Genomic DNA, 22,361 nt, shown 5'->3' with positions numbered 1-22,361 from the left:
TGACATTGTTTTTTATTTTTTTAAATGCATACCTTTTTTTCCTTTATGGAAAATGGGCTGCATTTTGCAAGCAATCACAACATGGTTGTCTGTTGACCACAGCAGGCCACCATCCCTGTAATGGCAGTGAATTGTAATAGACAGCGATTTGCTATCTTCCTCATTAATATTCATGATATAGGTTGAATTGCAACCCACTATGATTCAGTATTTTGTGAACCAACCTGTTACATAGGGTGGTTTTCAAAATACCAATGCATTAGATAAAAAGTCAATGAGCCAACTGCGACTACTTTTACGAAAGGTAGCATCTATTTACCTGGCCATCAGGTAAATAGTGTATTTTTTCTGCTATTTACTCACCTGCTGGCTAAATAGTAGAAATTATTTAGCAATTGGCCGGCGGCCTTGAAAATGGCAAAGAAACTTCACTATTTACCCAGTTTCTGACTAAATAACAGGCACTCTTTGGCCAACTTCTGAGCAGATAGTGGAAAATCTTCACTATTTACCCAGTTGCTGGATCAGGAGAAGAGATTCTGGTCTGATTGGCTGGCAGTTGTGTAAATAGTGGAAACATTTCTTTATTTACCTGGCTCCTAACTGAATAATAGAGATTCTGCAATGTTTTGCTGACAGTGAAACATGCAGAAAAACTTTGCTATTTATCTAGCCACTGGTTAAACAGTAGAGATTCTGCATTGGCCAGCTGGCAGCTGTACAGATGGCAGGAAAACTCCACTTTTTACCTTGGTGCTAGCTAAACAGTTGAAATTATGCACTGTCCAGCCAGCAGCCATGCAAATAGCAGAAAAGCTTCTCTATTTACCCAGACCCAAGGCAGTGCAAGCTGCTAAGTGGGATTTACTAAGCCATGCAAAGCCACCTTGTGTGGTTCTGTGTGGTTTAGTAAATTCAGAGTAATGCAAGGCAGCGCAAATAGCTGACCTGCACTACCCTGTGTTGAGTAGGGGTTCCATGGATGAAACATGGTCATAACCATGCATCCACCCATTGGATTTTGATGTAATCCAAGATTTATTAAGATGAGTAAACCTGTGACTGCATCAGAATGGTACGCTTTCCCAAGTGAGACGCAGTGAGGAGAAATATCTTTATTGCTCCTCATTACTTCCTCTTCTATGAATGCTAAATTTTGCAGCACACACAGAAAGAGGAAAAGGTCTCATAGGATTGTTTTTGTGCAAGAAGGTGCCCCTTCCTGCACAAAACAAACCCATTTTTAATGGAGGCACCGTTGCACCATGGTGCATGGGTGCCTGTGTTTGCACTAGTCAGCACACAGTGTTCCACCACAGGGATAGAGTAGAAACGCATCATATCTTAGTAGATATGGCATATTTCTTCTCTCTCCCTTTCGCACAACACAGCCCAACAAGTTGCATTGCTGCCTTGTATTGCATGACTTTTTCATATTAAATCTGCCCCTTGCTACATACCCACCTCACATACGCACATCTGAAAAGTCAGCAGAAAGATCTGGGTGTCACACAGGAAATCTCTTTGAGCCATGTGAGACAATCAATCTAGAGCCACCACCACCCCTCTTCTGCTCATCAGAACCTTCTTATGATCGTAAGCTTCCCTTTGCTGATTGCTATATTCCTCTGACCCCTTTGTTACCCATTTACCATTTTCCCATCTGAGTTTCCCAATCCATTTCTGCCACCCATCACAGTCCACACTAATTTTCACCCAGCCACCTTTAAACTCCTCTGCTAGGTTTCAGTCTCTACACCCTCAGATCCACCTCAGCCAGCATCAGACCACGCCTTCTACACTCTTAGGTCGAGTGTAACAGTCCTTACTTCCTATTCACTTTGCATGCTCTGATTTTTCAGCAAATAATTACAAGTTCTATACGTGGCCGAAGGTGGGGGGGGGTCTGGAGGTTGGCAGTTCTAAGAAGCATGAATAAGAACAATTTACAAAAGGGATAGCCTAATCAATGTGGCTTAGACTCACATAGGTTTCCTCCTGCTCTAGGTCCTCTTCCTTCACTTCTCAGTCTTTCTGTGTCTTTAGGTTTGGTCCTCCTCCTAGTCCTGTTCCAAGTCCTCCTTTTCTGGGTTGTTTTGTTTCTTCTGATCCTCATCCTGGCCCTGGCTTATCTAGTTCAGGTCACCCTGGTTTCCTGAATCTGGGCGGTTTGGTTGTAGTCCTTCCTGACCTTGGTCTTCCTGGTCCTGGTCATGCTCCTGGCTCATCCTTGCTTTAACCCTTCCTAGGACTGCTAATCCTGGTACTACTGATCCTCATCCTGATCTTGCTAGTTTGTTGGGTCTTATCCATCTAGACCTGTTGTCCTGGTTCTCCTAGGGCTGACACTTCTAGTCTTCCTGGTTTGGGTCATCCTGATTCTCCTAGCCCTGGTCCTTGTGGTCCACCTGTTACTGCCTCTACTAGTCCTGGTCCTCCTTATTATGTCCTCCTGGGATGGGCCTGGTCATTTTGGTCCCGGTTTAGTCACATTGATCCTCGTTGCTCTGGTTGTCCTGGTTCCCTGATCCTCACCATCCTGGTCCTAATATTCCAGCTCCTAGTTCTACTGCTCCACTTGGAAAATCAGATGCTGGTCCCTTGGTTCTGACCTCTCTGGTCCTCCTAGCCCTGTTCCTGATTGTGCTAATTCTAATCCTTCTGGCTCTTCTAGTCTACCTAATTCTCCCAATGTGGCCCCTGGTATTAATGGCCCTAGTCCACCTACTCCTCACCTGGCTAGCTCTCCAGGTTCTCCTCAGCATGTCCTGATACTCTTGGCCATGGTCCTCCTGCTAGTTGTCATTTTCCACTTTATCCTGCTCTTCCTTGTTCAGGTCATCCTGTTCTTAGCTGTTCTTAGCCACCCAGCTTGGTCATCATGGATCCTGTCATCCTGGCTTTCCTTGCCCTTGTCCTCCTTTCCCTTTTCAACATAGTGCTGCCTGTCTTGGTATGTCAGGTCCTGACAATCTAGGCGTCCCTGAATTGAGCTTCCTTTCCCCCTTGGTTGTGATTCCACTAGTCCTCAATTCCATTGTCCTCTTAGCTCTTGTTCTGTGAGCTCTGGTTTCTTAACCATCTCCTCTTTATTCTTCAGGTCCTGTTCTCTTAGTCTTCCCTTACTCTGAGTCTGATTTGCCTAACAATGTTATTTATATTTCTGGTCCTACAGTGTGTATTCTCTTCCTGCTTTTGTGCCCACTAGATTTGATACTTTTGTTTCTGGTTCTCTTTGTTTGGGTCTTTGTATGACTAACCCTCTTGTTTCTACTCCTCCTGGCCATCCTGGGCTTTTCAGGCCCACTTCTTCTAACTTTTTTTTTCATTCCTGATCCTCTTGAGCTTCATCCATTTAACCTTTTCCTTCTGATTCTTCTCATCTTGCTCATCTGATTCTTAGTAAATCAGTTCCTTGTGCTGGTGGTCCTCCCAAGTTACCTGGCCTCTTGTGTCCCTGTCCTCTTAGGCCTTGCTATCTTATCTCTTGTCTTCCTGCATCAGAACATCCTTGTCCTCTTGGTCCTGTGCCTTGTCCTCATAGTTCTTCTGGCACTGCATCCAATGGTGTGGACCCGCTTGGTCTCAGTTTACTTGTTTGGGTCCTCTTAAGCCTCATCATTTTGGTCCTGGTCTTTCTGGACATCCAGTTCCAGTCCCCTTAGTTTTCCTGGCCCGCCTCATCTTCCTCACCCTGGTCCTGCTACGCCAGGTCTTGGTCTTTCTGCTTCCTTTTGTTCTCTAGGCCATGTTACTATGGGTATACTCCCCCAGGCATTCCTAAGCCTGTTCCTGGTCCTATTGGTGCTCATCCTTCTAATCCTCCTTGCTCTGGTCCTGGCCCTTCTGGCTTTGGTCCTTATGGCATTCTTGGTTCTGACCCCCTTGTCTTCCTTGCTTATACTGGCCCCCAGTTCTATTGGTCTGGATCCTGTCTTCCTGGATCTAGTCCTGATCCTTTTGGCCCAAGTCCTCTTGCTGCTTATACTTGTGCTGCTACACAGACTCATCATGGTCCTCCTTTATGTGGTCCTCCTAGGCCATCTTGATGCTAATCTTCCAGGCCATCCTATTCCTAACTCTGTTACCTGGACTTCCAGGCTGTGATCATCCTGGTCCTTATGTCCCTGATTCTGATCATTCTGATCCCCCTTTTCCTCTTCACTCTAGTCCCCCTGGTCTGGATACTCAAGGTCCTGATCTCCTTTGCTCTGAACTTCCTGGTCCCCTTAGTCCGTTGTTTCCTGGTCCTCTTAGAATGTTTACTTCTAACTTAGGCTGACCATGTCCCTGGTCTCAGTTACTTAGCACACCTGGTCAAGATCATGTTTTTCTTATTTTTCATAGTCCTTGTCTTTCTCAAGACTCGGTGGCCATTGTTACTGATTCCCTTGCTGCTGTTCCTTATAGGTTGGGTTTTCCTGGACCTAGTTCTTCTGGACCTGACTCACCTGCTCTCTCAGTCTTATTCTCACTGGTCCAGGTCATCCTGGTCCTTCTTGTCCTATTGGGCCTGTTATCATAAACCTTGCCTTTTGGCCATAATAGCTGTTCCTGGTTCCAACAGTCTTGGTCCATCTGGACCGTTTCCTCTGTGGTCTTCTTGGTTGTAGTCACCTTGTCCTGGTTCACATCATTGTCAACCTCCTAGCCCTGGTGGCGCAGGTCCTGGTCCTTCCTACGTCTCATGTCCTAACACTCTTAGGGCCTGATTTAGGTCTTGGCGAAGGGAAATACTCCATCACAAACTTGACAGACTTCCCATCTGCTGTATTACGATCCCATTATCTCCTACGGTGATCATAACACAGCGGACTGAATATCTGTCATGTTTGTGATGGAGTATTCCCTCTGCCAAGACATAAATCAGGCCTTTAGTCTTTTTACTCTTGGTTTGGATTGTCTTTGTTCTCCTGGATCTGTTCCTTGTCCATTTAGTCCTACTGGTATTCTAGCCATTGGTTGACGTCCTTTTGATCTAGGTTCTCCTTGTTCGGGTCCTCCTGAGCATGGTCATTTTGGTCTTAGTCCTTCTGCCCACCACTGTCCATTGCACTTGGTCTTCCTCATGCTAGTTGGTCTTCTTACCTCAGATCCTCCTCACACTCGTCCTGCCTTTTGTAATTATTGCTCTGTCCCACGTGGTAAACCAAGCCCTGGTCCATTACGTCCTGATCTTTATGACTTTCTTAGCCCTGTTTCAGGTCCTCCTGGTCATGATCCTTTTAGTTTACCTAGTTCTCTTGCTCTGGTCTTCTGGGCACCCTTAGTACTGACCCCATCGATCTTCCTAATACCTCTCCTGCTTATCCTTGTATCATAGACATAATGGCCATTGCCCTTTAGGTCTAGTCTTCGTAGTCCTCTTCAATCTGATCCTGATTCCCCTTATCCCCCTGCTCCTTGCCCACATAGCTCTGCAATACCTTGTCCTGTCACAGATCATCCTATCCTTTCCTAGTTCTGATGTTCCTTGACGTCCGCTTCTTGCTATTCCAAGAACTTCTTGGCTCCGTACTTTCTGGTCCTGGTTTGACTAGTCATCATTCCCATGTACTCCTGCCTCTAGTCATTTGAATCCTGGGTTTTCTGTTTCACAGGCTCCTGGACCTTTCCATCCTCTTCACCCAAATTCTCATCCATCAGTCCTCCTGGTTCTGCTCCCCTCGTTCATCTAGTCACCTCATTTGCCTGCATCTAATCCTTCTGATCCTGGTCACCTTGATCCATGTAGTCTGGGTTTTAGCTCTGGTTCTCCTTTGTCTGGTCCTCATGTATCGGGTCTTCTGGTGCTAATTTCACTGCCCTTGGTTTCGGCAACCCTCCTAGTCCCCGGTCTCGATACCCCATCCTACTAGTCCTCCTGGTCTGCCTCTTCTACCTTGTTCTTGTCCATCTGATCATGGACCCCTTTATGAGGGTCCTCATAGTAATGGTCCTATTGGGTGTGGTCTTCCTCATCCCTCTGGCACTGGTTCTCTAAGTTCCTATGTTGTGAGTCACCTTGGTTCATGTAGTTCTTGTCGCACTGGTCTAGAATCCCCTTGAGTATGACACACCTGGACTTTCTGATCCTGGTCCCACTGGTCCTTGACTTCCATGTACTTTATAATCCCTAGTCATTCTAATCTAGTGTCTCCAGGTTCTGCTAGCCTTGGTCCTTTCTGGTTGTGACCCCTTGGTCCTCTTTTATCTTTTGTCTGTTGTCTTGGCCGTCCTGTCTCTTCTCTCCACTGGTTTCCTGGTACTGGTCCTATTTGGTCTGTCTACTTGGGTCTGCTACTCCAGGCCCCTGGTTGTCTTCACCCCTCTGGTCCTGGTTGGGGTGGACAAGCACTTATAGCCCTCTTGTTGTTATAGTCCAGGGCATTCTGTTCTTTCTACCTCTTGTCTTTCTATTCCTTCAGGCCCTTGCCTACTCGGTTCAGAGTGCCCTGTTCAACATCCTCCTGGCCCTCCTCATCTTCCTAACACTTGCCCACGAAGCTCTAGTGCTGTTATTCATTGTCCTATTCTACTGTGTTTGTTCCTGTTCCCCTCCAGCATTTGTAACCCTGGTCCTCATAAGTTAGGCTTGGTTCTTCTTGTTTATGTCCTTGTGGCTCTGGTTGTCTTAGCGGTCCTAGTGGTTCTCTTTTTGGCCCTTATTGTCCCACTCATCCTCCTCCTCCCCATAATGCATCTTTCCGCAGCACCCCTCAACAATTAATTTAGTCAGGTACAACCCCCAAGCCTGTCAAGTACAAAAATGAGGGCCCAGTACAGACAGGCCCTTACACTGCTTAACATGGTAAAAATCAAAACTACCACTCCTAAGATGCATTGTGCAGGTGACTAAAATGTCAATGTGGCTGAAGGAGCCACTCGTGACATGGGACCAATAAGCATCAATGTCCTAAACCTACTCTGCTGGGTGAATTGCAGTGTGTTTATTCACAGATGGCAGAGTGAACTCCTCCTTTGAATTACCCAGATGCATTACTTACCTGTCACCTGCTTTCACTTTCCATTTCCACAGGCATCCTATTACAGTGTCCTACTCAATAGACCTTCTGCAAGTGCCTCTAAGCACTGTGCCCCCAAAAACCAATTACCCACTGTATTTGTCCCTCTTTCTGGGGCCCAGATACCACCTTTCTGTCTGCATTGCCTATTTACTGCTGCTTGATGACTGCTGCTTTGTTGCCAGATTTGAAATGCTATGCAAGCACAATCCCCATTAAACAGAGCCTAAAGCTAGCACAAGGGCTTTCATAAGAAGCTCAAAAATATTCTAGCCTTTAAAAATCATCAAAGGAGCATCATGATCAATAAAAAAAACACAATGTATTCTCATGAGTGAATAAAACATTCATGAAACATGCTTTAAAAACATACTGGGTATTCTTTGCTGACAGTCAAATACTCCCTGACCAACAGCAAAACATCTGTGTGCCATATCCTGAAGCTCATGTTTAATTTCTTTATGTCTTATTTGATTATTAAAATAACGTAAACTGTTCCTACTCAAAATTGATTTTACATTTTTTAGCTGCTTAGCTTAATTCATGCACTTACTTTTTTACAAATGATTGTACTTTTGTATGTGCACTTACTTTCAAATGCTTCACGCATGTTGCATCTCCATTACAAAATGGCCACCAACTAGCATAGCCTGGAATCCTTTTTCTCCTTATGTCGGCTAAATAAAGACCTCCATCGCGCTATGTATCCTGCCGCTGGTCATATCGTTCATCATCTCTTTTATATAGTCTATAGAAGGCAAAATAGTAGAGATAAGGTACTATTTTGCTGTCACTGGTAAATAGCGGAGATTTTGTACTATTTTGCTGGCAACAGGGAACTAGACACTTCCTTTATGAAATGTTCTCTTAGTACATGAGACACTTACCTCCAATCTGAGTGGCTCCAGACTCCTGTGAGAAGATCCTGCCTGCTAATCTCAACATTTTGGTGACAAAGATAAGATAATGGAGGAAGGAGCCCTGATAGGACCTACCTGTTGCTGCTGAAGCAGCCTAACATGTAACCTCCAACTTGAGTGGCTCCAAACTGCTGTGTAAAGACACTGCCCTCATACCTCAACACTCAAATAATCAAGGACCAATTATCCTTTTTTAAATGACCTTCTGCAGCCTACTCAATACTTGCCTACATTAAGGTACTTTTCCAGACATTTTATAGATTAAAAATATCACCCCAACTAAACAAAAAAACACATTGACCACAAATACCCTCTTGAATTTCCAGCATGTGTCTAACCCTCCCAAGCTAGGAAAACCTTTGAGAAGATATGCCAACAAATAACTGAACACAGTCTTTCTTATGAAACATTTGCTATTGGACTATCAATCCAGTTTTTGCTCTGGTTTCAGCATCAAAACAGCTAGACACGGAAAGAAACGGAACAATCTGTGTTGAACCTGGCCCTTTCTGCGTTGTCCCACCCAAATGTTTTGCCTTCCTCCTCCATTTTTGGTGAACTAGTTTTTGCTACCCTTAGGACTTACTGCACTTTACCACTGCCTGCTAATCAGTGCTAAAGTGCATATGCTAACTCCTTAAAACATGGTAACATTGGCTTATTTAATTTGCTTATAAGTCACTGATAAAGTGGTACTGTGTGTACCCAGGGCCTGTAAATTAAATGCTACTAGTGGGCCTGCCACACTGATTGTGCTAACCACTAAAATAGCCCTTTTCAAACTTGTCCTAGGCCTGCCATTGCAGCTTGTGTGTGCAGTTTTAAACTGCCATTTCAACCTGGCAAAATAAACCTTTTTGCCAGGCCTAAAACTTCCTTTTTAATACATTTAATTCACCCCTGGATTGTCCCTGGATAACCCACAGGGCAGGGTGCAGCATGTTTAAAAAATAGGATGTATATTTTTAAGTTTAACATGTCCAAATAGCGAAATTTGTTTTTCAGTACTACAAGGCAAACCTCTCCTGTAGGATACCATTGGAGTTACCTTATTACATTTAATAAGCGATAACTTCCAAATGGGAACAGGTAAACAGTTCATTTTTGATATCTTTGGAATTGCAATGAAAAATCCTCTCTTATGGTAAAGTCATGTTTTAAAATAAACTTTTGAAAATGCCTCTGTCAGAAAATTGGCATGTTCCTGCCTTACCCTTTAGTGCCTGTGACCTCTCTCGGTGTCACATGACTTGGTGTAGTTGGCAGTTGAGCTTTGTGTATTTCTCCTAGACAGTCACACACAATAGAGAGCATAGGTTGGGCTGAATGGTCTATCACTGGCAAGATGGGAGGGCAGAGCTGAACACAGCCCTACTTACACTTAAAGAGGCTGTGTCCTGCCTCCACAATAAGGGCTACATACCCCCTGTAGTTAGTCTGGTGCCAGGGCAAGGGAGGTAGGAAACCTGAGCACTTGAAAAAGAATCCTCTAGAAATTACTCACAATTCAAAGAAGGCACAAGGAATAAGTGGTGGACCTCAGATACTAACTCCATTATACTCCTTGACCAGTGGATACTACATAAGAAGGACTGCTGTGCTGGCTTGCTGCCAGAAGGACTGCCACTCTATTGCCATGATACTCTGTTGCTCTGCTGTCTTAAATTCTGTTTGCTGAGAAGGAAGATTCAACCTGTATCCCAGACTGAAGTAACTCTAAGCGTCAGCCAGCAGACCTCCTGTTCTGAGCTACAGGGGCATAATAAGCTTCAGAGGCACCCTGCAACTGCCCAGTTGACCTGCTGCATGGATCTGCAAAGGGAAGCAACCTGAAGAAAGACGCGGGAACAACGAGGGTCATTGTCCATAAAAGCAAAACAACGCTTTCCTGAACAACAACCTTGTTTTCCTCTGCCTTAACCACGCATGTCTGAACAGTGAACATGCAGGGTTAAGGCAGAGGAAAACAGACTCAGGATTGCAGAGGACGCGGTCAGGTAAGTGGGGCAGAGGTAGGGTGGGGGAGTAGTTTTAGGGGTGGGGTAATTTTAGTTTTTAGGGGCAGTGGCGGTGGTGTAGGGGTTGGGGTAATTTTAGGTTTTAGGGGTGATGTGGTGGGTCGCGGTAGTTTTACGGGTGGGGGTTGGGTATTAGGGTAGTTTAGGCTTTTGGGGCAGGGGTGGGGGTCAGGGTAGTTTTACGTTTAGGGGCAGGGGTGGAGGGTCACAGTAGTTTTAAGGGTGGGGGATTGATTTAGTTTAAGTTTCAGGGGCAGGGTGGGGGGTCGGTGTAGTTTTAGGTTTTAGGGGTGAGGATGGGGGGTCAGGGTACTTTTAGGTTTTTGGGGCGACAGTGGTGTGTCACAGTAGTTTTAGGGGTGGGGTGGGAGGCTGGGGTAGTCTTAGGAGCGGGGTGGGGGTTGCGATTTGGGGTAGTTTAGGTTTTAGGAGTGGGGTGGGGGGTCGGGGTAGTTTTAGGGGCAGGGTGGATGGTCGAGGTAGTTTTAGGTTTTAGGGGCGGGGTCGGGGTAGTTTTAGGTTTTAGGGGTGAGGGTGGTGGGGTCGGGGTAGTTTTAGGGGCAGGGTGGGGGGTCGAGGTAGTTTTAGGTTTTAGGGGCGGGGTCAGGGTACTTTTAGGTTTTTGGGGCGACAGTGAGGTGTTGCAGTAGTTTTAGAGGTGGGGTGGGAGGTTGGGATAGTTTTAGGAGCGGGGTGGGGGTTGCAGTAGTTTTAGGGGCAGGGGTTGGGGTTTGGGGTAGTTTAGGTTTTAGGGGTGGGTGAGGCGTTGGGGTAGTTTCAGGGGCGGGGTAAGGGGTCAAGGTCGTTTTAGGTTTTAGGGGCAGAGGTGGGGGATCGCAGTAGTTTTAGGGGAGGGGGTGGGGGTCAGCGGGTCACATGCTGGAACCATGCGTGCCATTCCACACATGCCTTTACCAGGAATGCCTTTACAATGAAAAATCGTTCTTAAGGCATTCGTGGTAAAGGCATTAGTGGTAACAACGCAGCTGTTGTTCCGACTGCGTTGTTCAGGCATGCATGGTTCCACCATGCGTTGTTCCAACATATATTCACCTGCAAATGGACCTGGCTGATCTCTGCTGGAGAATGTTTCTGACATACAAGTGGTGTTCCTAAGGTCCTGGACCCATGGTGTGACTGAGCGGATCTTCTCTGAAATATCTGGGCTCTTCGCAAATGAGAATGGGCATGTTTGTGCTAGCCTCAAGCATGAGTTCCAGCTAACTAACTCTTCATGCTACAGCATCAACCACTGGAGGCTGTCAACGCAAAGCTCCAGCTTCAACTGTCCATGACGCTGACAGGATCTTTGCACTACAGCAACAAATCAAATCAAATCCATATTTATAAAGCACAGCTAATTACCCGAAAGTGTATGCAAGCATTTATAGGTCCAGGAGGCTCATTCGATCAGCCGAGTCTTGAGGGCCCATCGGAATTGCAAAAGTGAGGTGATGGTCCGGGTTTGTGTGGGGAGGCTGTTCCAGGTCTTTGCTGTGATGTGGGAGAAAGAGATTCCTCCACTACTGCTATGCGAGGGTTCATTGGCAAGTGATAGGGAGGCAGAGGGCACTCTTCTCAACCGTTGGTGGAAGTTCAGACGATGGTTAATGCAAACAGGTCCTTTGTTGTGTAGAGCGTAGGTCACCAGCTTGAAATGGCATCTCCTATCTGTATGGGGAACCAGTGGAGTTGCCTAGGGTGAGGAGTGATGTGGGTTCATCGGTTGAGGATGAGACTGGCTCCTATGCTTTATATGGCTTGGAGTCTCTGTAAGAAGTGTGCAGTGATTCCTACGTAGAGAGCGTTGCCGTAGTCCAGTTGGCTGGTGATGAGGGCCTGAGTTTCAGTGCGTCTCTTGTGCATAGGGGAGCCACTTGAAGATCTTATGCAGCATGTGTAGAGTGAGAAAGCAGGCAAAGGAGACTGCATTGATCTGTGATTTCATGCTGAGCTTGTAGTCTATGATGATTCTGAGGTTTCTGGAGTGGCCAAAGTGAGTGGGTACGGGTCCTAGATCTAGTGGCCACCAGGAGTCATTCCATGTGTTGCTGCCAAAAATCAGTACTTCCCTCTTGTCTGTGTTCAGCTACAGGCAGTTGTTCTTCATCCAGTCAGCAACGCATGCCATGCATCTGTGGAAGATGGTTCTAGTGGTGGTTTGGGTATTGGTGAGTAGAGGAGGAGTTTAGTGTCATCTGCGTAGAAGATTATATCGAGTATGTGGGATCTGACAATTTTAGCCAGTGGGGCTATATATGAGTTGAAGGGCATGGGGCTGAGGGGTGACCCCTGAGGGACACCGCAGGCAATTTTGTTGGGTTTGGAGGTGAAAGGTGGGAGGTGGATCCTCTGCATTCTTCCAGTGAGGCTTTATGTGATCCACCTGAGTGCGTCCTGTTCGGTGATGCTCCCTTTCGATTAGTGTGTGGTGGGATACAGTGTTGAAGGCTACTGAGAGGTTGAAGAGGATCAGAGCTGCTGTTTCTCCCCGGTCGAGGAGGGTTTGAATGTCATTGGTGGCTGCAATCAGGGCGGTCTTGATGCTGTGATTGCTGCAGAAGCTGGAGTGGGAGGCATCTAGTAGCTGGATCTGCTCTAGGTGTGTTATGAGTAGATTGTTGATGATCTTTTCAAATACTTTCACTGGAAATGGGAGCAGGAAGATTGGCTGGCAGTTTCTGAGTTTGCTAGGGTTGATAGAGGGTTTTTTGATTAGTGGTCTGACTTTGGGGTGTTTCCAGCTGTCAGGAAATGTTGCAGTGGTGATGGAAGTGTTAATACAGTGGTAAGTTCCTGGCCCATCCTTTGGTTTCTGAGTTTGAAGATGTGGTGTGGGCATAGGTCTGTGAGAGCTTCTGAATGAATGGATTTTATGGTGGAGATGGTGTCTTCAGTGGAGAGGAGCTTCCAGGTGGTCAATTTGTGGTTCATGTCAGTTGCAGTAGTGTTGCATCCTTCAAGGAAGTCAGGTGTGGGTTGGGGTTTGAAGTTTCTATATAGGGTTGTGATTTTGTCATGGAAAAAGTTGACAAGGTTCCTGTGAAGATGTGATGTTATTTCTGCTGGCAATTGGATTCGAGAATTCCTTAACAATCTTGATAAGTTCCTTGGTGTTGTTGGTGCTGTTTTTGATGCGTGCGGCCAGGGCTGTCTTTTTTGTTGCTCTCGGCAGGGATTGGAATGAGTTGAGAGAGGTCTTGAAGGCTGACCTGTCGGAGATGTCTTTGCATTTTGTGCCATTTCCTCTCCATCTGTTTGCTGCTACGTTTTTCTGTTTTGAGTACTTGGGTGTACCAGTTGGCCTGCAACGCCCTTCCGGCTCTTCATGCTTCTCCGATGGACACCCACAGTACTCTCCCTGCTCCCAGAGGCCCATTGCAAGTCAGAAAAGTACCCTTCTGAGAGAATTTGTGGGTAAGGCTCTTTTGTGGCTCCCCTGGGTTCTGCAACCCTTCTCAAAAGTTAACTGTTAGTTATTTTCTAAATGTGGCAGAGTCAACCTTTTAACCATAGACATATGATCACATTAGGCCTGTTCTCAGAACATAGCACATTTTGTTATATAAACACCGCACCGGCCAAAGAAGGGTAGAGGGGACATTCCAGCCAGCCATCTTATGCTGTGCGCCACTTCATCAACAGCTTCTCTGATCTTGGCCTTGTCTTTCCAGCCAACTGTGAGGGCTGCCAGTAGGACAACAGGGAGACCCTTGCGTTCTTTTCCAGTATGGAGTCCGGGCTCCTTCCATTAAACTGGGATGGGCAGAAGGGCTAACACTGCTATGATCTCATGTTGGATGCTAGAGTGTAGGTAGGAATTCTTAGACTCGTGATTTTGCCAGGATATTGGGGCTGTTTATCTGTTTCACTCGATTATCACAATCATCACTGTATTATGTTTCATCTTCCTAACAATCACAGCCCATGCTTTCATCATAGGATGCAGTTTCTTCAATAAATGTATTTAAACTTATCCGGCATATCTCTGTCTGCCTTTGCATGTATAAGATTTTGTACTGAGAGAAAAGGGTATGATCTGTTCCACCACGACTTTCCTGAGGAGTCAGAGTGTCATGTTTTTAGGCTGCCACAAATCATCATTACTTTCTAGGTTTGGGTGAGGTGCTGCTAGCTAGACGATGAGGTCAGGCCGATAGCTTCCAATCAGTGTGGGACTGCCTCAGTCACCCACACGCAGTGGTGCTGCTGCCCTAAACTCAGCAGTCTTACCCTATGGTAAGAGTCCTACGATATAGCACCACCAATGTTTGTCAGGCACTAATTTAATGGATTTCCTGAATATCTGTATCTCTCGGAAGCTAAAGGCACCCTAATTACCTTATCAGGAGATGTCTGTGGTATTAGGGAATTATCCTCCTCAGCTAAATAGGTAGTACCTATCTTAGGCTGTAGGTTGTTCAAGCTTGAACCTTAAAAGGATTCCTCAAATTGGTGTTTCTATTTCTGAACTTACCATTCTAAAATATGGCTGACCCTACAACCATTCGCACAACATTTATTAGCTCATGGACTAACAGAAGAAGAAGATGGGGATGTCACATTCGTGGTAGAGGCACATGATGTGAAGTGTTCTATTCCTGGGTCACCTGTCTAGCAGCAGATCAAAACACACACTTTTTCTACAATTACACAATAGCAAATGCACCTGCAGAATACAGAGCTTATGCATATTTAGAAATACAAATTTCTTATCAAGAATACCAACATTTGTTTGAAGGTGTCCTACCACACATTATAGAAAATGTTAGACTAGGCCCCCTAAGTAATGAAAGACCTACATGGCCAGAATTAGCCACATATACACCACGTTCTAATTTAGCAAATATGTCAGTAATGGATTTATGTTGCTTAAATAATAATTTAGTACATATATAGAGAAGCTTAATACAATCTGTAATGCAGACTTTAAATACTGCCCTGGCAAGAGCTACTCCAGCAGCAAAAACATTTAGCCACAACCAGGATAAATCCTGTGACTGTGCATTTAATAATGGGTAAGGTACCCACCAAATGTGAAGAAATTCTGTTTCTGTTAGCAGAAAAAACAAATGCGCTGGAAGCAGTGTTTCCCTATACGGGACCCCAAAACAAACAAAGAATCCTCACAATGTGCATGCCTTTTGAAATGGTTTACTCAGCAGATAACTGTGCCATTTTGGACGCAGCATTTGATGCAATTTACACCACTGCACACAGTACACCAACACTTGCAAATCTTTTGGGAGTTTTAAAACAAATTCAAGATGAATACAGGGCAGCCCCTTCCCTGGATTTGGGGATGCAGTCAATGGGGAATTTTGCCACAGTGTCCTCAATCATATTAAGCAATCTGAAAGGGAAAGCAGTAGCATTGGCAGCACGCCAGAGGCTCCAGGACATCCCTCAACATGAACAGGAACACGTGCTGCCTAAGAATATTGCCAAAACTTTCACTAGTATAGGTTAGGATAGTCTTGGAGCCAGACCAGTAGACCACAATTATAAGGTAAATCCTGTAAGGATAATACCAAACAAGTACAAGAGGGTTCTAAGAAATGGTGGGATAAACAGAAAAATAATAAAGATAAACAAAACAAAGAGGAGAATTTCCACCTAGGAAAAACTTTGCAAACTTAGAAATAGAGGTGGTCAAATAACCGAAACACGTATGTAAAATCGAGAAAGGCGTCACAACGCTCATCTAAGATGTTGGTTAGAAAGGAAGAGAAACGTCCACAACAAAAACCCCAATTCAAAAACTAAAAGGTGGGGCAATTTCATCCAAACATGCCACACATATTGGAACATTACTGGAGAACAGGACATGGGCAGTGACTCTGCTAGACAGCACAGCAAAGGTCACAATTGACTGTTGTCTGGGTGGCTTTGAGATAATTTCTCGCCCCATCACTCCCAGAAAGTGTTTGAGCATTACATCATTTTTCACTTTCAACCTGTTTTTAATCTTGGTCCTATCCCCCTCCTGTCCATTAAATGAGAATTGCTTGTTGGGATAGAGAACCAATTTTAACCTCTCCTGCACTTGAATCACCACCTGCCTGTAGGTCTTAGTCCACCACAGCAGTTATTCTAAAAAAGATCTCCGGCAAAGAGCCCCCTAATGGGGAGCCCGTCAGACATTGCAGCGCCGGTCTGACGAGGAGCACCCCAATGATGAAGCATGACATCCGAATGGATGTGTGAGGGCTCTTGCTCCTAAACCACAGGGGTTCCCTTCTTTTTATTAGGAACAGTGTATTCATTTTGTCTATCATCTATTGTCTTCTCCTGAAAAGGTCAGTCTTACACACCCTACAACATACATTGTTTGACTAGCAAGTAAAGCATCTTCTAGCAAGCAGTTTCTCATGAGAACGAACTTCACCTTCGAGCACATGGTCAGTACAGTGTAAAATCACAATTTAATTCTCTAAGCAACCATTTTATCAAATGCCAGAAAATGCAGCTTGACATGAGGCTGTCCAACTAGGCCAGAACCTCGCTAAGTTAAGGCCTACGATTTATAAAGCTAATACATAACGCATAAGCCTTAATATGACATATTACTACACTGATCAAACATAAGCTCAGATCTAGATCGCAAAAAGATACCTGTGAAGAAAGAGTTTGGCCCATCCTACATAGCACATTTTCCAGCCCTGGGAATACATGGTACCAGAACTGTCATTCTACCATCGCTGCCTGGTTCTAAAGAAAACTGCTCTGTTTCCATTGACAGCGTCAAATTGAATCATGTGGAGGATCCTGCACAGTAGACTCTCATACTCCTCTCACTACTATCTAGGAGTTACCACTTCAAGCATTCAACGATGCTGAAATTATTTCAGAAAGCTTGGGGAGGGTATAGAATGAACTTTTGTTGATTCCTGTCACCACTTCAACTACAAGAAATGTCCAGAATTTAGATTTGCACTCTTCAAAAGCAACACAATTGTTTATTATGAACCACCAAGGGATACATCTGACAGTTCCCTTTCACCTGCACCGTCTCCAGTTTTGGCACAGACTGCTTCTGGTTATTTTGCCGACATTGACAACTTTTCTTCAAGTTCTTCAGCATCATCTACAGTACCTGTATCAAAAGCACTTAAGCTCTAAATGTGGCGTAAGAATAACTGTTTGGTTTGTCCATGGTATTTTTTGTGGATACTCCTGACAGTGCTTCCGTTTATCTTTTGAATTGGTTTTGTAATTGTTGTCTTTCTACTGATACATGGTCATTATCTTGCTCAACCCTCTACTGTTGAACTGGTGGATGAGGTTTTGAAACCTTACCTATTCTCACATAAGGTCCAAAAAGACGTGTCACTTGTGGTCATTTCAGCTGTTCCAGTTCCTGATGGAATTGTTTGGGATAAAGTACTATTTGATTTCTCATTCGGATGTGATTGCAAGGCTGGTGCAAGAAAGGTGGTGTGCTTGGCCCTCCATTGCAAGTTTGTGAAGGGAGAAGTGCAGGTGTGGTTGAGAGCAGCAGGCTCCAGGCCGGTGGGCTGTGTCAGCACAAGAGGCCTGAAATGGCAGATTTTGCTGCATGAAGGCCGACATACACACTGTCCTGAATACGCTCAATCTCAGAAGCGCTAAGCAGGCTCGATGCATTCATCGCCAGGGTGAGTAAGGCAGGCGGCACTGCTCCTCCACTCGGAACTCCATGGAATTCCACAGAGATTTCTCCCAACTCTATGGAATTCCGTAGAGTAGAACTCTGTGAGGTACGCCCACCCCTAGTTCTATTATTATCATTACAAACATAATTTTATAAACCAAGCTTGTACTCCAACAATAGATTATAATTTTACACAGTGGGAACATTGCCCAACTCCACCAGTGGGGAGCTCTAAAACATTTGTAAAAATGTTTACTGGGCATGATGTTAACAATGCTAAGTCCTATTACTTTAAATTACCACTTTCAAAAGCAAAGAAAATGTTACTAATGGGCACTAAATTGATTTATTCAAAATTCCTTTATTTCCCAGTTGGCCTTAGAAGGAATGGGTATTGGGTGAAGTTGATTGACTTGAAGAGCGTGTGAGGAACAAACATAGGCAAATACAGGATAGGGAAGCTTTATTTAGAGCATGTTTTATTGCATTACAAAATATATTTCTCAATGAGACCATACAACAAACAACTTATTAAAAATTGGCAAAAGAGTAAGGAAATGAATGTGCCGGGGGTTCCCTCAGCAGCTGAATTTGATAATTGGCAAAAGATTTTAAATGTCACTGAAGAACAGCTCAATGGTTGGGTCCAGAATAATACTTTTAATTCAACACTTTTAGGTCCCAAAGGGTGGTTATTGTGGCCAGTGGACACAAATGGTTGTCATGCACGTTTTGTTAACTCCACAAGGGGTTTTAGAGTGAGCAGACCTGACCCTCGTTATGTCATCAAACAACACTCCAGTATTGTGACAACATACAGCGTGGGCAAACTTTGTCAAAAATGGTTAAAATCTTCCACATTAACAGCTGTAAAAGAATACCTTAGTCTTCTTTCAGGAGATGTAGACTTACAAGAGTTCTTGTTAGGTCCCAAAAAACCACGCTCAAAAAGTTTCTTATGTGCAAATTATATTGAAATATGGAACTTTTTTCAAATGGAGGCTGCTGCCCATTTAAGGCAAACAAATAAGGAGAATTTAGAGAAAGCTATAGCCATTGTTGATAATGGTATGAACACATTGTCCAACCACATTTACATATTAAACAACATTGTGTCTTCTGCAATTGACATCAGTCAAAATTATATGTCACCTTTTCACCATGGGCAGAGTCAACTTAGGTTCATTATACAGTTGAGTTGGATGTTACAAGTTCTAAGAAATGGAAGTGTACCTTGGAAGCATGTTACCTCTAAGGAGTTATTTGCTGCATTTAATTTGACATGGAAACAACAGCTAATGGCTAAGAAAGAAGCTAGTTACATCATGCTTAACATTGAAAAATTTGAAAAGTTGCCTTTTACTGAGCTGAAATACCATCGTCAGTGTGGTTAATATATGGTGAGTACCATTCACAAAGGTAAACTTAGACCAAAAGCCTAAGTTTAAACTTAAAGTCTAACTCTACTTACAGTAAAGTTAGACTTTTGGTCTAAGTTTAGACTTAGGTGGTCATTATAACCCTGGCGGTCGGTGTTAAAGCGGCGGTAATACCGCAAACAGGCCTGCGGAACAAAAAAGGGAATTATGACCGTGGCGGAAACCACCAACATAGACAGCCACTTTAACACTCCGACCGCCACGGCGGTACAGACAAGCAGCACGGCGGTCACCGCCAACAGACAGGCGGGAGACAAAGTACTGCCACAGTATTACAACAGGCCAATCCGACACCTTTTCCGGGGCGGATTCTCCGTGGAAAAAAACACGGCGGAAACAGCTTTTGCAATGGGAAAACGCTCACCTGAACACACTCCACGAGGAAGGAGGATAGCATGGAGCCGGAACTCCAAATACTCCCTGCGATTGTGTTCCTGCTCCTCTACGAACATCAGCAACGGCGGCGCCGAAGACAACGGTGAGTACTGCACCTACGACATAGAGGAGGCGGGAGGCAAAAGTCAGGGACACACACACGCAACACCCGCACCCCAACCCCGACCCTCGCACACTACAACACACACACCAATGCATTACCAAACATCACAGGAACAACCCCCAACCCCCCGGAAGAATGCAAAGACAAAAGGAAATGAAGTACAACCATTGTAATGGATCAAAATACAGTAAGCACATATATACATAAATATATACACATTCCAAATATATACATCACGATTAGTAGTGCAGGTATGCACATTTCAATGTCCGTGGACCACTGGGCCCAAAATGCATGGGTGAGGCCCACACACGATACCTGTCCAGAAACGGAGAGAACCCTGCTGGGGCATCAGATAGAAATACAACAGGCACCTCAGGGGGAAGGGAAGGGGGGGCACCTCAGCCGGATGACAGCACCACGCTAGATCCACGACGGGGCTCCATGCCCATTGATGTATCCTGGGGAGTGCAAAGCCACAGTCTCACAAGTCTTTGCAGTGGGTGGTTTGCCCACTGTTTTATCCTGGGGAGTGCAAAGCCACAGTCTCACAAGTCTTTGTAGTGGGTGGTTTGCCCACTGTTTTATCCTGGGGAGTGCAAAGCCACAGTCTCACAAGTGGATTACAGTCTACATTGGTTTTGGAGGGGGACTGGTGCCCAGAGTGCTTCATCCTGTTAAGGACAGACGGAGTGGATGCTGTTCTCCACTGGTTCTGGAGGGAGACTGGTGCCCAGAGTGCTTCATCCTGTTAAGGACAGACGGAGTGGATGCTGTTCTCCACTGGTTCTGGAGGGGGACTGGTGCCCACAGTGCTTCATCCTGTTAAGGACAGAGGCAGTGGATGCTGTTCTCCACTGGTTCTGGAGGGGGACTGGTGCCCACAGTGCATCACGCTCCCAGTGACGGTCCCAGTACCGTCACTGCCCCTGCAGCACATGGGCTAACGATGCTTGAGTTGGCGGTGCTTGCCCTGTTCAGCGGTGCTTGCCCTGTTCAGCGGTGTTTGCCATGGCGGTCTTTTCCCTGTTCAGCGGTGCTTGGCCTGTTCAGCGGTGCTTGCCCTGTTCAGTGGTGCTTGCCATGTTCAGCGGTGCTTGCCATGGCGGTCTTTGCCCTGTTCAGCGGTGCTTGGCCTGTTCTGCGGTGCTTGCCATGGCGGTCTTTGCCCTGTTCAGCGGTGCTTGGCCTGTTCAGCGGTGCTTTCCCTGTTCAGCGGTGCTTGCCATGTTCAGTGGTGCTTGCCATGGCGGTCTTTGCCCTGTTCAGCGGTGCTTGGCCTGTTCAGCGGTGCTTGCCATGGTGGTCTTTGCCCTGTTCAGCGGTGCTTGGCCTGTTCAGCGGTGCTTGACTTTGCTGTCTCTGACCTGTGCAGCGGTGTGTGCCATGGCGGTTCCTCACTGCCCTCCTGGGCACTGACACTGGCTGTGGTCTCCTGACCAGTGACGATTGTGCTGCCCTCCTGGGCACTGACTCTGGCGGTGGTCTCCTGACCAGTGACGATTGTGCTGCCCTCCTGGGCACTGACTCTGGCGGTGGTCTCTGGACCAGTGACGATGGGGCTGGCGGTGGCGTCCTGGGCAGCGGGGAGGATGGCGGCCTTCTCCGCCGTGCTGCTCTTCCCAGACTTTGGCGACTTCTTCTGCCCCTTCCCCACCTTGGGAGGAGTCACAGCTGACTCAACACTCCCCCCGGGACCCTTGTGAGCGGCTTTGCCTGCAGGAGTCTTCACCCTCTCCCGTCGGGCACTGTCCAACTTCTGGTGCTTCACAGGGGGTGGACTGGCAGTGCTTTGGCTCCGTGTCACACTGGCTGCCCTGGTGCCCGGTGCACTCCACATACCTCTAACATCCACCACTGGTACCGGACTTTTTTTGGCTGAGGTGCTACTACGGGACCGATGAATTGGAGGGGGGGTGGTGGGACAGAGGTCAAGGTTGCTCAGGAAAAGTTTCTGACAAACACTGGGACGGGTAGCTGGAGGGGGTCTGGGAGTGGAGGAAGAGGAGGTGGTTGTAGGAGGTGTAACTTTTGATGATTTGGGTGCAGGTGCATGTTCTGGAGGCTGTTGTGAGGTGGATGGATGTCGGGTGTGTGTGTGCCCGCGTTTGTGTACTTTGGGAGGGGGCGTCACAGACACACTGGGAGAGGACACAGGGGACGTGTAAATGGTAGTGGGGGTGGTGAGTGCAGGTGAGCGGGGTGTGGTGCTGGGTGTTCTGGTGGCTGTAGTGGTAGTGCATGCAGGTGAGAGTGTAGATGACACTGGGAGGGAGGAGGGAGACGACGAGGAGGGGGACACAGTGGAGGCAGTGGATGTTGCTGTGTCTGTATGTGGGTGATGCTTGTGTGAGTGCCTGTGGGATGTGTGGTGCCTATGTTTGCCTGAGCTGCCCTTGTGTGTTGACGTGTGTGCAGGCTGGTCTGATGGTGTGCTTGGGATAGGCTGAGGTACAGGGGATTGGGTCTGGGTGGAGGAAGTTGGAGGGGGGAGGCTAGACACAGGGACAATGGCTGCCATCAGTGCTGAGACCAGAGATTGCAGGGTTCGATGATGGGCAGCCTGACCAGAATGAATGCCCTCCAGGAATGCATTAGTGTGTTGCAACTCCCTTTCTACACCCTGGATGGCATTCACAATGGTAGACTGCCCAACAGTGAGTGACCTGAGGAGGTCAATGGCCTCCTCACTGAGGGTAGCAGGGGTGATAGGGGCAGGGGCTGAGGTGCCTGGGGCGAAGGTGATGCCCACCCTCCTGGGTGAGCAGGCACGGGGCGAACGCTGAGGGGCTGCTGGGAGGGCGGTGCTGGTAGGGGGGGTGGCGGCTGAACCTGTAGAAGTGGGGGG

The sequence above is a fragment of the Pleurodeles waltl genome, chromosome 2_1 (assembly GCF_031143425.1).
Source record: "Pleurodeles waltl isolate 20211129_DDA chromosome 2_1, aPleWal1.hap1.20221129, whole genome shotgun sequence".
In the NCBI taxonomy this organism is placed as follows: domain Eukaryota; kingdom Metazoa; phylum Chordata; class Amphibia; order Caudata; family Salamandridae; genus Pleurodeles; species Pleurodeles waltl.
The sequence above is the reverse complement of the archived record's forward strand: the minus strand, read 5'-3'. Positions refer to the sequence as shown.